The sequence below is a fragment of the Phoxinus phoxinus genome (assembly GCF_949152265.1).
Source record: "Phoxinus phoxinus genome assembly, chromosome: 3".
Classification (NCBI taxonomy): Eukaryota; Metazoa; Chordata; class Actinopteri; order Cypriniformes; family Leuciscidae; genus Phoxinus; species Phoxinus phoxinus.
The window spans coordinates 34,082,412-34,095,571 of NC_136878.1; the positions used below are offsets into that span (position 1 = coordinate 34,082,412).

The 13,160-nt window shown below is 37.9% G+C and overlaps 1 long non-coding RNA gene across 2 annotated transcripts in view; it reads left to right on the top strand.

The window, feature by feature from the left end:
- LOC306995448 overlaps nucleotides 1-12,208 on the top strand; it is a 39,904-nt gene extending 27,696 nt beyond the window's left edge. For both annotated transcript variants that reach the window (XR_013796855.1, XR_013796856.1), the window contains one exon: nucleotides 11,956-12,208. This is a non-coding gene — a long non-coding RNA (uncharacterized lncRNA). The remainder of the gene's footprint in view (nucleotides 1-11,955) is intronic.
- Nucleotides 12,209-13,160: the final 952 nt, after the last annotated feature.

Below are 13,160 nucleotides of genomic sequence, written 5' to 3' on the forward strand. Positions count from 1 at the left end.
GCTCGGCTGCTCTCCAAAGGCTTTGACTGACGGTGTCACATTAAGCATGGGGAGACACGGCCGCTCGGGGAGGGGAGGAAGAGGGGTGGGCGCTCTTTGGCGCAGTAGGTAGAAACTACCGTAATTATAGAGCACAGACACACTGAGGAGGAGAAAAAGAGGCTGAACACGCAGCTCACATTAAAAAAGAAAAGCGCAAAAATAAAAGCAAGTGTGTTTTCATGCTGAAAGAAAAGAAAAAGGAGAAATAAGTGGAGAGAGAGGAAAGTAGGGGTTTGTAATGGGAGGAAAGAGCTTAAACCGAACGAGAATTGTCTGTTTTTGGTGGATGTATGCAACTCTTTGTAGGGACTGTGTTGTCTAATGTGTGTGTGTGTGTTGATGTGTTTCACTTCAAATTTGAATACCTCACTTTTTGTAAGTGAATATTTCACTCATGTTTCTAGTTCCATAAGAAAAAAACAGCAGCAGTGACGCTATAGCATTGATCAACAGTAAAAAATTCATTCAGATCATTTTTAACCCTGCACTTGTGCTTCAAATTTCACTTGAGTATTCAGCAAGAGTCCAGGAAGATCAGATCTCTGAGCTTAGGGTTAGACATGGGGTAAGTTTTGTTGAAAATCAAAACTTTGTGGTGTTTTGTCGTGTATATTGCAGTGTATAGTGCACATGTTCATGACACATATAAGCTCATATGTTATTTCCATTTATTGAGGGATTATGAAGAATAATTTTCACACCAAGTCACACATTGAATTGGCACCTCTGAGTCCAGATCTTAAATTCATTTAAAGTCTTTGGGATATGCTGGAGTACACATCTCAAAGACCAAAATGTATGCACCTCTTGATGGAAATAAATATTGTGATGATCTTGTATTGACAATGCAATAGTCAAGCACTCTGTAAAGTCTACTCCAGCACATCCCAAAGACTTTCAATGAAGGACTGGACTCAGAGGTGCCAATTCATGTGTGAAAATGATTATTCATGCTCCCTCCCAACCATTCTTTCACAATTTGAGCCTGATGAATCTTGACATTGTCATCCTGGAATATATGGCCATGATGTGTCTTCCTACATGGTTGTTTAAGAAATTAAAAGATACACACTCCATCAGGTTAGAAGAACTGTTGCTAAACATATAACATGCTATAATAATCACTGACATAATGATCCAATCGTAGACTCTTAAGCATTTTAAATCCAAATAGCGACTTTTTTCGGCCAGCCAGTGTGTATATAAATATGAGGTAACACTTTACAATAAGGTTAATTAGTTCAAATTAGTTAATCGATTAACTAACATGAACTATGAGCAATACATTTGTTACTGTATTTGTTAATCTTTGTTAGTTAGTTAATAAAAAATACAGCTGTTCATTGTTTGTGCATGTTAGTTCACGGTGCATTATCCAATGTTAATAAGATTTGAATAAGGTATTAGTAAATGTTGAAATTAACATTAGCAAATATTAATAAATGCTGTATAAGTTAATTATTAGTTCATGCTAACTAATGTTGTTAACTAATGAACCTTATTGTAATGAACCTATGATTATGATTAAACTATTTATATATTTTGTATTATTATTTTATACAGAAGATATTAGTGTGGTCAAAATAAGCAGATATTTGCAACTGTGTATTAATGTCTATTAAAGTGGCTGATCAATAATGTAACTGGATGTGATGTACACTCAGGCAGAATAAACGAAACCTCCTTATGTAACCTCTCAGCACTGAATTACTGAACCTGAACAAGCAGGCGTAAAGTATTATATCTTAATATTGGATGTACACCCCTTACTGTATATCAACATCACGTTACCAAACCGAAGGATGCATAAATGTTCAAACACGCTAAAATCTTCACGATATTGATTTAGAAAACTGAGTGGATTACTGCTACAAAAGAATGATTTCCTTTAAGTGGACATAAAAACACTCTTAGTCAGGATGGCGGTTGTTGTCAATGCTAGTTTTTAAAAGCCCCTCTTTCCACCGAAGGCTTGAGAATTAACTTGAAGTGAATGTGAAGGACGCTGCTGTATTTATAAGTTTCATCATCTGCTTTTGTGGCTTTATAGCTTGTTTTATAAAGTACTGGTTGTTCTGACCTTTTTAGATGCTTATAATTGAGAGTTTTCAGACTACATACATTTAACAGGTAATAAGATATTTTAAAAAATGAATTTTACACCTTTTGTTAGTGTTGTGCTTTTGTTAAAGCCTGTGAATTCAACAGCATCTTGGGTCAAACAGATGAAATGATGACATTTCATCGAGGCTGCGCTTTTGTCACGACATTCTGTGCTGTATTGTGATCTCTGGGCGGTATTTTATCTTTCCATTTCGCACAGGTCCAGGTCATGTTTAAAATATCATCAATTACCACTTCAGTCAAGACTAAGGTCCACCTCACATAAAAATTAAGTGCTTTGAAACCTGCTACTTTTTTCCTCGCACAATTATTGAAATTTAGCTTTCAGCCGTAAATAATAACCGTCTCACTTTAGTCATTCACAGCAGAGAGACCGTCTCCCTTCTCTCGAGGGCAGGCAGGTGCGATAGTGGGCAGGAAAAAGAATCGTGTTGCATATATCTTTATGTATAAAGATGTTGGGTCAAGTCTGGTCGATAGGCAATCTCTCAGCTCTAGCGGAAGTGATGGGACTATTTGAGGCTGGAATGGCTCTGTTGTAGTGGAAGGAAAGGCTAATCTGTTGCAGATGGGTTTGGACCCAGCAGGTGTGCTGGTCAGCTGGTCGTGAGACCTGTGTGGACATGAGCGTGCAGAAAGGGGCTAAGGGGGCAGGACATGGTCTAGATGGTGTGTCAGTTATTGTGACAGGGTGTTTAAGACTGGGAACTCTTTTGTATGACATGGACTATTGTTGAATTGCATTGTAACTAGACTTTTCTGCTCAGATGGAAGTTTTTTTTTTTTTTATGATCCTTTATTGTCTGTTTAAATGTTCAGGGTTATATCCAATAGTTTGTTTCTGTTTGTCCTTTGTTTCTATTCTACTTGCTAAATATTACTTACAGTATCAAAAAGCGTTAAGCTTTGTATGTATGTACACTACCAGTCGATTTTTTTTTATGCTTTTTGAAAGCAGTCTCTTATGATCATTTATTTGAATAAGAATACAGAAAAGCAGTAATATTATCAAATATGATTTCATTTTAAAATGACTATTTTCTGTTTTAATATAGCTATTTTACAGTGTAATTTATTTCTGTGATGGCAAAGCTGACTTTTCAGCAGCCATTATTCCAGTCATGATCCTTCAGAAATCATTCTCATATGCTGATTTTGGGGCTCGAGAAACATTTCTTATTATTAGAGGAAGAAAAAGAGTTGTGCTGCTTAATATTTTTGTCAAAACTGATGTATTTGTTTCTGGATTATTTGATTAATTGAAAGTTCAAAAGAAAAGCATTGATTTGAAATAGAAATCTATTATAACATTATGTAACTTTTGATCAGTTTGATGCATCTTTGCTCTATAAAATGCTAAAAAGAAATCTTAATTACCCCAAACTTTTGAACAATAGTGTTCATGTATTTCATATTTTTAAGTAGCTGTTGATAAATAAATAAAAACAGTACAAACTGAATACACCATGCGATCAAAACCACTGGTGAATGTTGTCATACTAAACTAATGATCTGTCAGTTGCAAATTTTTCCTGTGGCTATAGTTTTTTGATAAAACCATCACAGTAGTTCAGTGCATCCCCCGAGGTCCCCCATCTGGCTAATTAGGCTATAATTAGCTGTCTTCCTCAATCACTTTTAAAGCATATCTCTTCATTTAACCAATCTCTCAGTTACATTAGTAGTGTGTTGTCATGAAATCAGTTAAGCCACATCCCTCTCAATTACTCTGCCATGATAACTAATTAAAGAAAATGATCTTAAGATTAAGTCATTTCATGAATCAGCATAGCTGTTGTTAAGCTATATGAACATTTTACATGTAGGCTATATGTTTGTGTTAATATGTCCAGTGGTTTTGCATTTACCTGTGCTAAAAGTTAATACATGTATAATTCTGTTAACGTGATGGACTCTGGCCCTGGGTTTCAGTAAGAGCTTCAGTTGACTTCCACTCACAGGTTTCATGTTCCTGAAATGCCAGGGGCTGTAAGAGGTACCTGTCAGTGGTGGGAGGTCAAATTAATGATGCTTGACTTGCGTCCATTATATCCCATTAATAACAGTAGACGACCCTCTCGGCCTCCTGCGGGAGCCCTTAGACACTCATTAAGATATTAGCCATTGTTTCAGGGGGAAGTACATTTAAGGTGATGTACCTACCCCATCTAATTTATACAGAAAATCTCGCTCTCTTTGCACACTAAGCCACAACACATGATTCAGTTTCTGCTGGCTGCTTCCTTTCAGTTTTTGTACTTTGGCATATCATATTTGATATGAGTCATATGTGTCTTCTGTATCATCAAAGTCTGAAGATTCTTATACAAGTCTTTTGTATACACTACCAAAAGTTTGGGGTCAGTAAGATTTTTTTTTCAAATGTTTTTTGCTCACCTTTTATTTTCTATTTTGGTGTATTTTACAATGTAATTTATTTCTGGGATGGCAAAGCTACAATGGCAATACATTACTCCAAGCTTCAGTGTCACATGATCCTTCAGAAATCATTCTAATACTGATTTGCTGCTCAAGAAACAGTTCTTATTATTATCAATGCTGAAAACAGTTGTGCTGCTTAATATTTTTGTGTCCAGCCGTGATACATTTTTACAGGATGATATGATGAATAGAAAATTCAAAGGAACATTTATTTGAAATAGAAATATTTTGTAACATTCTTTTCACTTTTGATTAATTAAATGTATGCTGAATAAAAATATGAATTGGTATTAAAAGTATAGATTTTTTTAAGTTATAGACACTGACCCTAAACTTTCCGAATGGTATTGTTTGAGCTTAAGTCCATCCTTTAACAAACTGCTGACTGATTGTATTGTTTAATTGTTGTCAGCTTGTACTCTCATTAATGTCATTCTCTTATTTTTCAATCTCTCCCTCCCTCTCTCTCTCTCTCTCCTGCCGTTCCTTCTAGATCTGGATACCTGAGGGTCATTCAATCTCTGACACTCAGGTATCCAGGTCCTGGTCTGATGACCTGCCCACTGTGAAGCAGATTCCACAAAACCTGCAGAACAATACATGCAGGCGCTCAATTACTAAATGAGGGCAGTAAAATGTTTGGCTGGTGTAACCTAAGACCTGAACCTGTGTTGTTCCTCATGTTAAAGAGCAGGAGATGACTGTGACACAGAGTTCGGACATTAGTCACACTCTCTGCTCTTGTGGAACCAAAGCTGGGGTTACAAAACGGGAAATACTACAACAATGCTAATTATAGATTTTAGTCTTAGTTACAAAGCAGTCCAGTAAGGTTTTCCAGAGAGACAACTGCAGTCTTTACTGATCGAATAGCTCAAAACAAATACAAATTTGGTTGTTTATTTTCTACAAATAAAAATTTCAATAAAATGTTTTAGATAAGATTTTTCTTTCTTTCTTTCAGCGCTGTCTGCTTTTCTGATCATAAAACCTCCTCAGGTATGAGATGATGAGGTGGGTCAAGAGGTTGTTTTGTCAATGTTTGCCTTATAATCTTGCCCACAAACTGTTAGTGAATGTTGTGTAATCTCATCATGCTGTGTATCTTAGTGTGGCTGCTTCTAAACCTAGTGGGGAATCGTGTGTTATGTAAGAGAATCAGGGTCAATGCTCGATAGTTGGAGGGCCAGCACACCCCTGGTGGTCTGAGGTCTTCACTAACTGATCTAAGATCAGCTCTGCTCTTGCTCTTAACAGTAGAGCGTTGGCACTTGCAACGTCAAGGTCATGGGTTCAATTCTCAAGGAAAGCATGAACTGATAAGAATGTAAAATGTGTACCTTGGAATGTAATGTAAGTCGTTTTGGATAAAAGCGTCTGCCAAATGCATAAATGTAGGATTGGAATTGGTGATGAAGCTAATGAGAAGCAGTATGTCCCTGTCATAGAGATATTGTGATGCCCCAGAAGTTCAGAAATCAATTCTGTTGATATTTAAAGTTGACATATAGTTTTGTAAGTGTTTTTACCTAAATCAATATCTGTTTGAATCAAGAAAAATATCATTTTCACCTCATTGACACTTTTGCAATAGCAGCACAATGTTTAGTTATAGTTTGAGGCCATTTAGCTTTTTATGAAAAGTGCATAACTGTGCATTAAAATGATAATTGCAAACCCTGTCGGTTTAATGACACTTTTAGAGTCAAGTCACCTTTATTTATATAGCGCTTTTTACAACACAGATTGTTTCAAAGCAGCTTTACAGTGATAACAGGAATATATATATAGCCACTCTAGAGAAAACAGCTCAAAACAGTCATTGTCCAGCTCAGATCAGTTCTTATATAATGGTGTCAATGCAGGCAGATCAATAATATTGTTGAATATTAAATGTCCCCAACTAAGCAAGCCAAAGGTGACAGTGTTCCTAAAATGTTGATAATTACATTATCTTGTCTTCATAAAAACACAAGGTTAGAATGGAAGAAGTATAACAAATGCACTCTTTTCTTTTTCCTTTGTTATGCGTAAATGTTGTCTTAAAATGCATCAGTGTCCAACCTCCAAAGCAAGTTCTTTAACAGTTGACTGTCACACTTGATCTCACTCTATCCATTCATAGCTTCAGCGGCCTGCCTCTCAGATTCCACAGTAATGATATTCTTATCAATCATGTGGGAGACGTTAGCGCTTTAGTCCTCACTCTCCCTCCTGCTGAGACTTAATCTCAGCCGAGACACAGTTCCAGAGTCCTCTTATGAACACCAGAGTGTAAGTCTAGTGTCAAGTATTGACTAGACTGTGAATAGAGGTGAGCGCATGAGGGGTGTCTAACCTCTCACCAGCTGCTCGGCTGTTCAATTGGTCTGGTCTCCGTAACACCCCGGGGTTGCAATAATGCAACAGCAGCTTATCTCAATCAATACCTTCATCTCACTTTTGGGGGCTTTACTGCCGAGTCCCCAGAGTGCGGTCGTCTGTTTGCAAGCACAATTATGAGTATGTTTTGATCTGTTTTTGATGTTGCTGGGAAAACATTTGCAAAACAAAACTGTGTGTGCTCACACGGTTATGTGTGGAACTATTTGACTACTGTGGAGAACATTTTTAAATAAAATTATTCAAGTGAATAAATCTGGAAACATTTTTATTTCACTATTTTAAATTTTTGTTGTTGTTGTTATAAACTTGCTGCTTTCAAGAACATTGTTACACTGTACAATAAGGTTCTATGTGTTAAAGGGATAGTTCACCCAAAAATGAAAATGATGTCGTTGTTCCAAACCCGTAACACTTTCATGATATTTTAATGAAATCTACGAGACAGTCCATTGACAGTCCACACAACTACCAATTTGATGCTTCAAAAAGTTCATAAAGAGATCATAAAACTAATCTGAACAGATTTAATTTAGGCTGTTATTCACATAAACATTCATCAACTTAGTTGTGGTAAACGGAAGCTCAAACATGTTTGCTTGACGTGCAAGAACCAATTAAGGTTTATTCTTGTGTGTCACGTAGCACGTTTGAGCTTCCACAAGAACCAATGAGGTTTGTTCTCGCGCGTCAAGCAGGTTCGGTTGAGCTTTGTGTTCTCTGATCAATGTTTACAGTATATGCAAATAAAAGCCTAAATTCAATCTCCTCATCACATAAAGCCATTGTGTCTCTTCAGAACATTTGAACCACTCAATTCATATGAATTAGTTCTTCGATCTCTTTACTAACTTTTTCAAAGTAGTTGCATGGACTGTCGATGGAGGGACATAAAATATCTTCATTTGTGTTTTGAAGATGAAAGAAAGTCTTACGGGTTTGGAATGATGTGAGGTTGAGTAATCGATGACAATTTTTGGGTTAACTATCCCTTTAATTAATTATGTATGATCATCTGTAAAAGATGATCTTTTACGGCCTTTAGTGTTCATTTATATAGTTCATTCTTTGTTCGTGATGCATTTAGTTAACATACAACTTTTCATGTAAAAAATTTAGAAGTTAACATTAATCCAGATTAGAATATTATACATTAATGCATGTTAACTATTGTGTTAACTATGTTAAAATATACAATCTCATTGTAAAGTGTAACCTGATATACAAGTAATGCAGCTTTCCTACTTTGATATACTCTGATCTTTTAAGTATACGCACAAGCAGAGCAGGTGAGTTGGATTAATGCATTTTTTGAGTTACTGTACACTGATAACAAAGTTCACTCCCATTCACCCTCCTCCCAGCATGCTCTAGGGCATAATTCATTCGTGTGGTTTCATTGTGGTTTTATTGTCAGGTTATTTGTTGTTGTTGTTTTTTGTCCTGTTTGGTAACGGGTTATTTTTGTCTTATAAATTCATAAATTATAAATTCTTAAAAAAAAATTATAAATGTCATAGGCTACTTATATATTCTTACACAATTTCTTAGAATATTGATACAAATATTTTAGCACCACAGATTTTTAATGTACAATTCAAAATGTCTAAGATTTTCTTATTTTTTCAAATGATAAAACATGTGATAATGTAGTAGTAACCTGGTAATGATAAATGTCATTTATTCAGAAGATACAATATTTTTATTGAAAAAATATTAAGTTATAAGCTTAAGTTCCACCAGGTCAAAACTGTCCCTGAATGCAGACTGCTGCTTATTTATGCATTATATGGGTTTAGACAACAAGAAATTTGCTCAGTGATATATGTTTCTTACTGAAAATGTGAGATGAAGCAGGTAATATATTAACAATTTAAAACAATGTAAATAAAGGCTGAACAGAACTACTTAAATCTAATTGTTTATCCTCTTCACACCAAGTACGATAAGTATAATAATAACGATATAGAGATGGTTTTAAAATAATTCTGAATGTAAAAGAATAGTCCACACCACAACTATAACTAAAACAGCACAGACAAACAATATTGGAATCAGTTTCACAACATTTTTCCTGATGAATGCTAAAAACATTGACTGCCAATCAGAATCCATCCTTTTTTAAAGAGCTTGAGAATTTAAAGCGGAAGACGACATGACTGCAGCATGTGCTTGAAATAAACAGAATGATATTGTTCTTTACAGGGATGCCAGATTTTAAGTCATGGTAGCATTTAAAGTTCAGATAAACAGACCTGTTGTGAGATGTGCAAGTGTTCAGGGTCTATGCGCACATGCTGTTGTTCACACAATTGTTTATCTAAGCGTGTGAATGCTTCAGTGTGACATATTTGTGTGCGGGACGGGGTGTTGACTCAATCAACACAGCTTCTGATTGTGTTGGGCTGTGTAAAGAGGCTTCACCAAGTGGAAAATCATGGACGCTCAAGAGCTCTCCACACAAAAGCAGACAAAACACAACCCTAAGAGTGCCTTAGAGCGTTGTGCAGGTCACATGTGACATCAGCCCACTAACAGTGCTTCTGCATAACCTCTTTTCCATCCTCGCAGTGGGATAAAACAATCATAACCAATAAGAAATGCAAGTGTGTCCTTAATGGCTAAAGGCTCTTAAGGATTCAGGCATTTCCAGATGGGACTCAGCAGAGGATGGTCTATGTGGTCTGTTGATGGTGTTTGACAAAGTCAAATGTGTTGCTGCATGTGTGTAAATATCGGAGATTTCGGCGAGACAATGGTAAGCCAATTACGGCAAACAAACTCCTGAGGCTGAGACGTAACGTAGGAACGTATAATGAGTCCACTAAAAAGCCATTTCTCTTGAAAATGGACTGACTCTTGTGAAACTGCTTCAGTTCAAGGATGAAAAGCCTTCCATTAATAGAGACAGATGGGAAATCTAAGGATGCTAGTCTGAGAAGTACTGGTGGAGTGTTCAAAATAAGAGATACAGATCTAAAAAATTTAAGAAAGCAAATGGATTTCCATCCATTTTGATTTAATTGGCAAATATAAAAATAAACAAAGTCAATCGCGAACGCGTCACATGCATCGCTTGTTTACAGAAAATTCATGTGAGGTTTGATGGGAATTATTATTATGACAATGGTTATTAATATTATTTAATAGCTGCACAGTACAAAAACTTGACATATGGTATAAAACCAGCTGTCCTTGCCAGAACTTTAACATAAAAAATACAATTGCAACATTTTAGGTTTTGCGGGTTTAAATGTAATAAAAAACTATATTTTTTTGTATTAACTGATCAGTAACTGTTAAAATACCAACCCAATGAAGTACTAAAAACTGTCAAAACTGTCTGTAAATTACATGAAATTGTTAGAGATAATCTGAGTTTGTGTTATGATTGCGTGGGTTTATTATGTTTCAGTTCACTGTAAAAAAAATTCTAACCTCCCCAACTCAAAATTTTCTAGTGACTGGTCACATCTAAAAAAATTAAAATGCACGCAAAAACTATTTTTGGCGTATAAATGGCACGAGAAATAACATTCGTCGTATAGATACGCACTTTCATGAGATCGGGCAAAATTTTTAACAGTGTTCTGTTTCCCTTAGTTTTCTCTCGTTTCTCTGTGTTTTATTTAGTCTCCTAGGTTTCAAGTGATTTGATTAAGTTGTCACAGGTGTTTCACGTTTCTTTAATTGGTTTGTTCTGTCTATTTAAGCCCTGTGTTTTTTTTTCAGTTCGTTGTCCATTTCTTCTTTATTTTTTCTTATCAGTTATGTCCAGATCCTCCTGTTCTCGTAGGGGAACCAAGAGAGGAACTTCCTGGACCTTCAACATCTAGTTCACTATGACACCTGCTTGTGTTTTTCTGGGACTGCCTGAATGAGAGGACCAGGGTGTGTCTGCCCGGAGACGGGCATCTGGGGAATTTTAAAGTCAGGGAGGAGAGCAGGGGCTGGGGGCGGGGTTACCGTGACCAACAAGACGAACAGAAACTTGTGACCGCCATTTTTTAAATAGCAGCTAATCGAGCTAATAGCAGCTTGATTGTAATCTCCGTCTATGCAAGTTACGGCAAGCTGCACGAACGCGTTGGATTCGCCGTGTTTGGATGCCGATGTAGGTTCGCCAAGCCATGAGCATCAATTGTAAACGACCGCCATTGTTGATGTAAGACTTGTTCGAGATGCATCGGAGCGGCGCGGACCGATCAGAGCTCCGGGAGTGTTTGGAGAGCATATGACTCCTTGTGCTTTTGGATCGCTTTCGCAGTGCTTTGATGTCATGTGGCGATCGGTCTGCGAGAAGCCGAACCATCTCGAACAAGCCTGGTGTGTTTTTGGTTGGCGCTGCCGCGCTAGCGTTGCTGGGCAACATGAGATGTATACAGTGACGTAAGATCTGGCTCTGTTGTGGCTCTCTAGCCTGTGGAAAGGCAAACCGGTTCTTAGAAGACCCATCAGTAGAACCAACTCCGAACCGGCAATATCTCTAGCTCTGAACCAGCACCTGATTCTTGCTGGTGGAAAAGGGGTATGAGAGTACTGGTGGAGTATGAGGGAATGTCTTGGAGCCCAACCCCCTTGACTACAACTAACAAACTGCTTATAGACTGCGAGAGTGAGTGCTTAATGCCAATTTCTGTTCCCTTCACGAGCCTGTCCCTGTTAGCAGTACTGAGCTCTTAGTTTTGATTTTCCCATCCAGACTCCTGCTCCCCTCTTCTTTTGCCTGTTTTTAATCTGCCTGTTCCAAGTCTTCATGTCCTGTGCCAGCCTAGAGACCTGTTCCGTGTTACCTTGTTGTGCCTGTCTGTTTTTCCCCATCTGTACTGCCCAGGACTCTTGTCTGTACTGGCTCTACATAGTCATTTGGCTCCTTTTCTGATCATCACTGGGTTGCCACAGTCACAGTTGGTTGATCAACCCAGTAGCTCCACCTACAACCTCCGTGCCTGTCACTCCTTCTAGGTTTGTCGAGCAGTTGGCTCCACCATGGCTACTCCCTCCCTCGGCTCCACCAGGCTTCCTCGTCCCTCCAGCTCCGCCTTGGTGGCTCATCGCTCTGCCTATGCCACAGACTTCTGGGGCTTCAGCTGTGATTCATCCCCTTCTGCTCCGTCGAGCTACGCCTTCCCTCTTGGTCCTCGGTCGCCTCACCTTCGCCCCAGTCCTCCGGCGTCCCTGCTCTACCTCAGTTGCTCATCACTGTGGCTCCGCCCTGCCCACCAGAACCTGCTTTATCGCCCGGTCCCTGCAGTCCCACAACCAGCTTTGTCTCAGTCACCACCCTGGCTTCTCCTGTTTTTCCCTGTTTCTTGTTCTGTCTATTTAAGCTATGTGTTTGTTTCTTTCAGTTCATTGTCAGTTCTAATTTGCGTTTTAAGTAGGTTGTTTCTGAGTTCCTTTTGTTAATTAAAAGAAGATTGCTGCCTTTAGATCCTTTTGTCTTCATTATTGTAACCAATTTTTGACAGAAATGTCCATTAGATGTATTACAGTTACCATTAACCAAGTAACAGGTTTTTATCGTATTATTTATCGTCTTTTACCGTTAAAGCTATGCTATTTTTTACAGTGTGCCGAAACATCTTTCCATGTGGTTTTTCTCACAGTGGGCTTGTGCATCCACAATATTTGTGCATTTTGCAACAGATGGGGGAAGAGAATAGAGCGTTAAAGAAAGGCGAGTCAGAGAAAGTGGGCGGGGGAGGGTTTTGGGCACACCGAGGTCTCCTATGCCCCAGCCCCAAAAAGGAAACATAGGAGAAACATATGTAATTTTCACCACAGGGTCCTGGGTAATTGAGTCATTTAAAATACAGATACATAGATGAATAAAAGCTAAGGGGGAAGGTAATAAGACAGAAGAGTACCCTCCGGAGATCCAATTGACGATTTCTTACAAGAACGGAAACTGTTTTCTTTCTTTTCTTCCACAGAGCTTTTATGTGTTGTCATTTCAGCCGGATACCTACCTCAAGTAATTTTGTTTTCATTTGGCTCCTTTTGTAATGCTTTCCTTTAGTGAGAATGAAGGCAATTTGTCTCCGATGGCCTCTTGCCTTTTGAAGACAGATTTCACTTAGTGAATGCAAGTGAGATGTGGGTTTTTGTTCTGAAAGGAAATATTGCTTTTGGGACGTTTCTCTCCTCAGGAAGATTTGATAATTTAC